The sequence below is a fragment of the Ictidomys tridecemlineatus genome, chromosome 16 (genome assembly GCF_052094955.1).
Source record: "Ictidomys tridecemlineatus isolate mIctTri1 chromosome 16, mIctTri1.hap1, whole genome shotgun sequence".
In the NCBI taxonomy this organism is placed as follows: domain Eukaryota; kingdom Metazoa; phylum Chordata; class Mammalia; order Rodentia; family Sciuridae; genus Ictidomys; species Ictidomys tridecemlineatus.
This window is the reverse complement of record NC_135492.1, coordinates 42,238,983-42,248,708: the sequence shown is the minus strand read 5'-3', so window position 1 is coordinate 42,248,708 and position 9,726 is coordinate 42,238,983. Positions and strand designations below refer to the sequence as shown.

At 45.8% G+C, this 9,726-nt stretch overlaps 1 long non-coding RNA gene across 1 annotated transcript; it reads left to right on the top strand.

Moving 5' to 3' along the window:
- Window positions 1-422: 422 nt before the first annotated feature.
- On the top strand, window positions 423-9,397 carry LOC144371177 (uncharacterized). Its single transcript, XR_013431330.1, has 2 exons — window positions 423-1,165; window positions 2,881-9,397. It is a non-coding gene; the product is annotated as an uncharacterized LOC144371177 (long non-coding RNA).
- Window positions 9,398-9,726: the final 329 nt, after the last annotated feature.

The following is a 9,726-nucleotide window of genomic DNA, read 5'->3' as shown; positions in this document are numbered from 1 at the left end:
TTATTAGCTTCAAAATCCTGTTTGGGGAGTGTGGGGAAGAAAATGATTTTCCCTAATTGATCTGGATAAACATGTGTGTGTCAATACAAATCCCATCCCTTCGTGGATCATTTGCTGCATTTACAGAGATGTGCTTCAGGGGGGAAAAAATGAAGGCTTTTCTTTAATTGTAAGGGGCAGCCACTCAGTGGAGCTTCGTTGACAAAACTGTCTCTGAGCCAAGCTGGGGAACGAGAAAAATAAGCAGATGCTTGGATCCAGGAGGATTTTCATGTTTCTATAATCGGATCAGATCTGTTCCTCGGCAAGAGTTTGGATTCCCTTGTGCTCACAAACAACCACGGACTCAAAGCCACCTGCCCATGTCTGCACATCGATTCCCTGAGGGTAGACCACATTGGCTCCTGCAGCCTGGCGTGTCCTCATTCACTCTAGTGAAGAATCCATTTTCTATACCCAAGAAGAGAGCACTGTATGTCCCTTAGAAACAACCAGCATCTGTTCTCCTCAGCAACCCTCCTCCAGCAGGCAGGGTCATATCCATAGATGCTGCAGACCTCAGGGAGGAAGGGAGGTTGGGAGCCTGCTGCTCCTGACCAGCTTCAGACGGGACTCAAGCTGGTGTAGACAGGGAATCTGCAGTCCAGTTCCTGCATCCTCAGAGGAACACACAGTGGATTCTTCTCAAGTTCATGTGTGACCTTGAACAGACCCAAGCTTACTTCCTTATAATGAAAGACATAAGCTGAGGAACCCATTGGGCTAGTGCATGCACAAAAGCTGCTCTGGTTGGTGGTGGCTTTGCATTGTCCTGCAGAGCCAGTTTTCCCTGCTGCTTGATCCAGGAGAGTTGGATGCAGCTGATGCCATTCTCTGGCTAATCATTCATTTCACCGCAAGACCAAGCCAGGACGTTGGGCCCAACAAGTCTCAGTTGCAGAACCATTTCTAAAGCAACCAGGAAAGCCACATGCACTTAGCTGCTGGAGGGCTGAGAATGTCACCCTGAGCCCAGAACTAAGTGTAGACATCTTGCCACCAGCAGGGAGAGAAGCTGGCAAAAGGCTGGTTCCTGACAGCATTGTTTGAACCTCCAGGAACAACCAGGCCCAGAGCTGGAAGGATGCCCAGACTGTTCCGCAGGCCAATAATCTGCCTCCCTCAGGTGAGCTGGGTTTCTGTCACTTGCAACCAAGTATCCTAATGCCCATGGGGGACATCTCCTTTTTCTTTGTTTCACTCTTTGCTGGCAATGTAACAGCATCCATCCTGTGCATATCTTTCTGGAGACAGCAGGGTGTGGTGGGTGAGAGCCCTTGATTGGCTACATGGTGGGAAGGTGACTGTGTGCTAGCAGGTCTGAGGTGAGAACAGAGGAGCAGTACCCAGGGACAACCAGGGGTCGAATGGTGACACAGGCTCTTAGGAAGTTCCCCACTTTGAGCTGTGAAAAGCTAGGTGTGCTGAATTCTAAGGCACAGCCTGCTGCCAGGAGGCATCAATTAGAAGAAGGGACAGAGGCCACAATCAGAAGCTGGCCATCCCACACCACAGGAGCTACTAGACAGCCAGGATGGGGAGGGAAAGCCACCATCTATGGAGGTAGCACTCCCTGGAATATCCCAAGCCTCTGCTAGACACAGAGGGGCTCTCTTCAGTAACCACAGAACCAAAGACTCCAGTTCCAGTCCAACTCATGGGGTGACTTTGAACAGAATGCTCAACCTCCTAGAACGTCAGGTTTCTTATCTGAAATGGGTCTCAAACTAAAGAAGCCTCAAAGGAGTCACCAGAGTATTAAATTGGGATGGTGGATGGGACAGTGTTTTATAAATCCAGTTTGTCTTCCATAACAAAATAGCATAAATTGGAGTTGGGGGCTTATGAAAATGGAAATGTCTTTCTCATAGTTCTGGAGGCTGGAAGTGGGTGACCAGGGAGCCAGTATGGGCAGGTTCTGAGAAGGTTCTCTTCCAGGTAGCAGATGGCACCTCCTTGTATCCTCAAAAAGAGTACTACTCCTCACTCTTCCCTCCTCCTCTTCTTCCTCTTCCTGCTCCTTCTCTTTCTCCTCCTCCCTTTCTCCTTCTCTTCTCCTTCTCCTTCTCCTCCTCCTCCTGCTTCTCCTCCTCCCTCCCTCCCTCCCTCCTTCTCTCTCCCCTTTCCTACAAGGACTCTCACTAAGCCCACCCCCTAGTGCTCCACCCTTGTGACCTAATCATTTCCCAAGGGCACAGTCACTCACACTCACACCCCATCACAACAGGGATTAGGTTTTGGCACATGAATGTTGCAAGGACAACATCTGGGTCCAAAGAGGCAGTTAGTAGCTGGTAGAAGGCTATATTCCTGTATAACAGGGGGGCAGTCTGAGGAAGGCCTTCAAGACCTTAGCCCTGACTGGGAATTCCTGGTGGTTAGGAAGGAGGGCATGGGATTTTGAGCCCACATATCCAAATTTCAATCACAGCTTACTGTTCAGGAAACCTGTGATGAGACATTTTGCTTTTTTGTGTGCACCTTTTTCAATGATTTTCATATGAGAAAATGAATCCCAGCTTTCCCTCAGATCTGGAGTGGGGCTCAAAGGAGGGAAATAGAACTTTGTGAAACCCAATCACAGCAGCAATTTAATAGATCACCACGAATGAACACTTACTCTGCTGTCTCATTGAAATCCCGTGGCCATTTTGCAAGAAAAAAAAGTAACAGTAATAATGACAATGCTATTCAACGTTGGATTATCAATGGTCACAACTACTGAGAGCTTAGCAGGTGTGTGGCTCTGCTCTAAAGCACTTTCATACACTCCTGTTGCTAGTCCTCACAGCAAGTCTAGGAGCAATACCTATTGATACCACTCATATGCCCATTTTGCAGATGAGCATACCAAGTTCAGAGGGATTTGAGAAGTCAACCTCTGGGGACTGGGAAAAGGAAGAGCCAAGATGCATTCAAAGATAAATGCCATCTTACAATATGTTATATATAAATATAAAACTTATTATATATTACATATTATGTATATTGACATACATGTATATGTCTTGGGCAAATGGCCACTTTATCATATTCTCAATTTGTGGAAAGAGAATTTTCACACTCATATGTTGTATAATATATCATATCTTTCATAATGTAAGTTTCCAGGGGGTCTAGTCGGACACACAACTGACAGGGAGATGATCCACACAGAGCTTTGCTGGTCAATCCCACCCTGGGCAATGACATCAACAGGAAGTGGTGGGGAGACCTATGGTTTGCCTTCCAAAATGAAGATCTTTCTAATCTCAAGTGTGGCTAAAGAGGGTACCTGGGCCCAGTCCACCTTGCCAGAAGCCAAGCTAGCCTTGAAAACCAAGCAAAGGAGCCCCAAATTTTTGCCCAAGGAGATTGACCCAGTTCCACTCAGCAGCTGGCAGCTGGGGCCTCCTAGCTGTCACAGCTGTTCCTGGCAGGGATGCTTCACTACTGGCCCCAGGGTCCCCCCACCAGGCTTTGGGGGTTAGGGGAGTCTGCTGTCCCTGTCTGCTGATCTGCACATTCATCCCTGGGCATCCCTGGGAGTCAACTTTTCTCATATAACATACACACAAGATTCAAAGCCAAAAAAGTCTGGCTCTGCAACCCCCAGCTCCCTAACTTTTGGCAAGTAATTTAAACTCTCTGGACCTCAATCTCCACATCTGTAAAATGGGAATGAAAAGAGTACCTGTTTCATAAGATCATTGTGAAGAGGAAGAGTCTCCTTCATAAAATGGTTCAAATGGCGCTTAGCAATTGAGGAAGAATTAATAAATGTTTGCCGTTAGGATTATCTGGAGGAAGACCAGAAACTTAGCAACTCCTAGAAGAAAACATAAGGGAAACTCTCCAACATAGAAATGCAGGCCACAACCTCCTCAATAGGACTCCTATAGCTCGGAAAATACTACTAAGAATCAACAGAAGGGATGATATCAATTAAAAACCTTCTGCATAGCAAAGGAAATAAGAGTATGAAGAGAAAGCTTACAGAATGGGAGAAAAATCTTTGCCAGCTGCTCTTCCCACAAAGGATTAATATGCAAGATTTATAAAGAACTCAAAAAACCTAACACCCCCGCCCCCAAAATCTGTAAGTAGTCAAATTAACTAAACAGTCACTTTTCAAAAGAAGCACAAATGGCCAATAAATATATTAAAAAAATACTCAACATTTTTAGCAACCAGGGGAATCCAAGTCAAAACTACACTGAGATTCCATTGCAGTCAGAATGGCAGTCATCAAGAATATAAATAACAATAAGTGCTGTCAGGGAAAAGAAACTCTGATAGACCAGTGTTGGAAAATTAAGTTAGTATGACCACTTTGGAAATCAGTATGAAGTTTGTGGAAGTGTGCATGCCTGTAATCCCAGCAGCTCAGGAGGCTGAGGCAGGAGAATCCTGAGTTCAAACTAGCCTCAGCAATAGCAAGGCACTAAGTAACTCAGTGAGACCCTGTCTCTAAATGAAATACTAAATAGGGCTGGGGATGGGGCTCAGTGGTCGAGTGCCCCTGAGTCTAATCCCTGGTACCCCCCTGCCCCAGGAAAAAAAACAAAAAGATTAGGCATAGAAACACCATGTGACCCAGCTATACCAGACTTCAATACTTATCCTGAAGAATTAAAAGTCAGCATACTGCAGATGATACATGCATACCCATGTTTATAGCAGCAAAGCTCTCAATAGCCAAATTATGGAATCAGCCTTGGTGCCCATCAGTACATGAATGGATAAAGAAAATATGTTTTGTAACAAATAGACAATAGAGTTTTATTCAGCCACTAGAAAGAATGAAATTGTGTTGTTTGGAGGAAAATGGATGGAACTGAAGGGCATCATGTTAAGCAAAATAAGCCACATTCAGAAATTCAAGGGTCAAATGTTTCCTCTTGTAAGTGGAAGCTAGAGATAAAAAATGTTTTTTTTTTTAAAAAGGAATCACATGAGAATAGAAGGAAAACCAATAAAATTGAGGAAGAGGTCAGTGGTAAGGAGAAAGGAAAGGAAGGGGGAATGCAATTGTTCAAATTCTATAATATACATGGACAAATATGCTACAATTCTGTATAATTGTTATCTGACCAATAAAATTTTTTTTCAAAAGATTACATGCAGGAATTACTAAAAAAAAAAACAAGGCGGGGAGGCCCAACAGAAATTGGCATGGTGTCAGGGAGTCTGCTTGGACCTGAGTCCTTCAAAGGCGGTACTTGGTTTCTTCTGGAGGTGATAAGGACATGAAAAAGATGAGAAAGAAGTAGAACATCTCTTCTGGCTCCTCTAGAAACTCAGGAAACCATAAAGGGGGTCAAGGATGAGACTGAAAAAGTGTCCAACTTCAGAGCAGGGCTGAAGATATAAGCAACTGGTGACTGAGCCACCTTTGGGCACCAAGGCTGACCCAGACACAGCCCACAGCCAGCGGCAGGGAGGGCTGAGGTCTCCATTCAGGGAAACCCTGAGCTGTTCCCAACCTCTCGCTGGAGACTCTTCAGCCCTTTGTGAGGGAAGGCTTATCGTCTCCACTTTACTGACACAGGAACAAGGCTCTAGGAGAATATCTGTGGCCTTAAATGGCTACAGAAAAGTTGAGTAGAAGCAGCCAACTGTTTAATATGTCTGATAAATACATTGCAAGAATAAAAGTCCAGGGGCTGGGGCTATAGCTCAGTGGTACAGTGCTTGCCTAGCATGTGTGAGGCACTAAATTCAATCCTCAGCACCAAATAAAAATAGATAAAAGTGCCCATCTATAACTAAAAAATATTAAAAATAAAAAAGAATAAAAGTCCAGGTAAAGAGAGTACGGGGACTCTAGAAGGCTGGTTCCTGGCTTCCTATGACTTCAGAGAAATGCATGAATTCTAAAGAGAAAGAGGAAATCAGAGAGAGGACCCCATTTAATAGGAGGTTCAGCAGGGGCGGGAAGTGTTCAGAACCAGCAACTCAAATGTCATCCCTTCGAGAGGCCTTCTCTATCCCCCCCACCCCATGGGCATAAAGCAATGTCCCCAAATGTTTGTAGTGAGTCTGATTCCACTCTGTTTGTCCCTACTGTGTTCTGGGCTGGACTACAGCTAAAACTAAGACTGAACTCTTTGTTCTTTAAAAGATATAAAATTCTGGGGTTGAGACTGAAGCTCAGTGGTAGAGCCCTTGCCTCACAGTTGTGAGGCCCTGGGTTCGATTCTCAGCACCACATAATAATAAATAGGTAAATAAAGATAGTGTATCCATCTACAACTTGAAGAAAAAAAAAGATAGAAAATTCTGAAAGATACAGTGTCACAGACTGGGTTCCATGCACCAAGATCTTCAATGGGAATCATTTATTTGGAAGGCAATCTCAGGAAGCAATGGTAGGAATATAGGGAAGGGAGCCAGGGAGGATACAGTATTGAATGGGGTAGCCCTGTGGACACTTGGAGTGCAGTCCCATTGGGAGACACTAGGAGGCAGTAAAGAACATGCTACTGAACTGACCTACTGTAGGAGCTGGGGTCATTGGCTGAGGATCACTCCCAGGGGCAATACCCCTACTTCCCTGCACTGTCCACAGGAAGAAAGCGAAGAAAGTGGCAGATGGACAGACCAGGGGCTCAAAGTGAGGAAGCAGCAGCAGGCCTGGGAATCACATGTGACTCAAGCCTCAGTGACTTTTTTATACATCTGCTTCCCTACTAACCCAGAGAGAGTGTGGCAATTCAAGGACCTGTCTCAAATCCCTTACCCTCCCCTCATGGGTGACCTTGAGTCAACTTCTTCAGGACTCAGTTCCCTCCTTTATCAAAGGGAGGGAAGAATAATGCCTAACTCACAGGACTCATGTCAGGAACAATACCTGCCCTAGGGGTGGTCCCCAGACATTTTAAGTTCCAGAATCATCAAAGCAAGATGAGCACCTGCCTGGCCTTAGTCTCCCCAGAGGCTGACCTAGTTGGTGCCCAGCACAGAGAAGAGGCTCAGTTCAAATCTAATGAATGAATAAAGGGAATGGATTAAATAGCCACTGCAGCTAACCTGGACGGGCACTATGACTTCCCTCGGGTTCTTCTTTGGGAGGATGAAACACTTTAACTGCAGCCTCCAAATAATAGAGGACATACTAAACCCATTCCTGAACAAATTTTCCAGAGCTACCTCGATTTCCCTGAGGCTCTGATCCCTGCCCAGGGGCTCCATGACTAAAAAGAGATGTGACACAGGCATTGAGCTTCTGTAGAATGGTGGGCATATTTCTTGTGCGTGTATCACCTGCCCTCTGGTGGACAAAGTCCAAAATAGCAGGGAGCCTTGGAAGTCATCTTTCCAAATCAGGAGGAAAATGTTTGGTTTCCAAATATTGCTTTGATTTACAAAGGGCTTTCTCATTCAATGCCTTGTGTGAGCCCTAAAACAGCCAGGCAAAGTAGCCAGGGATTATCTTCATTTCAGAGACGAAGACACTGAGGCTTGAAGGAGACCAGGCAAGGCTAGGATCGACATTTAAGGCTTTGATATTTTCCTCCAAGATTAAAGGCTTAATCTGCACAGGGCGCTATTGGGAGGTGGGGCAACCACTAGGAGGTAGTCCTCAGATCTTTGAGAGTGTACCCTTGAAGATGATCCTCCCTCCCTCTCTCTCTCTCTCTCTCTCTCTCTCTCTCTCTCTCTCTGATTTGAGGCCACTGCTATCTGACTAGAGGCCAAAACCTACATAAACCCCTGCCCAATCTCAGACTTTCAAACCTCCAAACTACGCATTAAATAAACCTCTTCTCTTTATAATAAGGTTGGTTGCCTCAGGTATTCTGTTGATGTAACACAAAGCTAATGAGTACAAGCTTAGTTAATACTGTGATTCCAAAGCCCAATTCCTTTGATTCTAATTTCCCATTCTGAGGGGGCATATAAATCCCCTAAGGACACTGGTTAAAACTACAGAATATCAGCCATCATTACCAAAGCTAGGGATTATCCCCCATTTCACAGATGAAATCAGATTATCAGCCATCATTATCCACCTCTGCCCCAAGGGCTTAGGAGAGATGGAACATGCATTCTGACAAACTTTCCAGGTCAGTCTGGTGCAAATAGGTCTCAATGAGCACCTTCTGCTCTATTCTCAATGCCTGAGGACCTGACCTCTAACACTTGACTTGCCTATGGCCCCTCACATGACTAACAGTTAAGAGGTCCTGTCCCACAGGCCAGTGCACTGGGTCTCTAGCATGGTTCCAAGAGTCACTGGGACCCCCATGTACGGAGTGGCCAAGCAGAGGTGTCTGAGATCAAACAGTGATACTCGGCTGAGCCAGGATGGGAACAGCAGGCTGTGATCACAGAGGCCACACTCAGTCCATCTTTGGAGCCTACTATTCTGTTTTCCCTAGAAAAGTCTCCATCCTGTGTTCTAGTCCCTTGAACCTCCTGTCCTATTTTCTGATCATGGGATGGAAACTATTACTAAAAAGCACTGTGACTGATTTTCACCTAATAGATTGGCACAAGCCCCCACCCCATTCCCAAACCACATCTTTCTTTTTTTGGGTGGCGGGAAGGTACCAGGGATTGAACTCAGGTGCACTCAGCCATTGAGTCACATCCATAGCCTTATTTTTTTTTTTTTGTATTTTATTTAGAGGCAGGGTCTCACTGAGTTGCTCAGAGCCTCACTTTGCTGAGTCTGGCTTTGAACTCACGATCCTCCTGCCTCAGGCTCCTGAGCAGCTGAGATTACAGATGTGCATCACTGCAGCCAGCTATATTGTTCTTTTAGCTGGATTTCAGTTCTGCCAGCTGATGGGGTTGGGGAAAGCAAAGAAATATTCACTTTGGTGACCAGGAGAAAAAGAGAGGGACCCCAAATCTGGATGCTCCAGGCCCCTTCTGCTCCAGGTAAATTACGTACAGTAAAGCTGTCAGCTGCCCAGAGTATTCCTCAGCCGAACTTTCTATAGTTCTAAACATTCGCCATTGAGAAATTCAGTTTGTGCCAAGAGTTTAACTCTTGAAGGAGGAGGATGTGGAAAAGGAGGAGGAGGAGGAGGAAAAAGAAGAAGAAGAGAAAAAAGAAAATACTTCCAGAAGACTGTGGTCTACAAGAGTTGCAGCCCACCTCTCTGACCCACAGGACAACCTCTGGGACACCAAGGCTGCACAGTGACTCTGGTCTGGCTGTGTTCAGTGGGTTCCTAGAAGCTGAGGGCTAGATGTGAGAAGGGCTGGGTGTTGGGAGCAGGGGAGCCAGGTCCCCTTACCACACCTTCACCTCTGGCTCCAGCTCCACTTGAGGCAATCTATATGTCCATGTCCCACATAATACTTTATTTGAAAGAGGAGAAAAGTTTCCCTTGCTAAGAAAAAAAAAAGGAGGGGGAATGGGATTCCACCCAATTCCTGCTACCACAAAAAAAGGAAACCTGAGATGAGAGGCCACACTGAGGATGGCAGAGCTGTCGAGGCCAGGCTGGCTTTAAAATCACACTCTGCATTAAACCCACACCCTGCGTCTTCATCCAGCCATTCATCCGTACTTGGTAGTGTTCGGGAACAGGGACACAGGGACAAGCAAAACACAGCCCTGCAGCCTGTGAGACCCACATTTCAGTGGAAGAGGCAGACACAAGACAAGTATATGTACCGTGGGCGCCAGGAGGGAGCTCTAGAAAAGGGCAACAGCATCTGACCAGAGCAAAGGGTGAGGGGACACTTCCC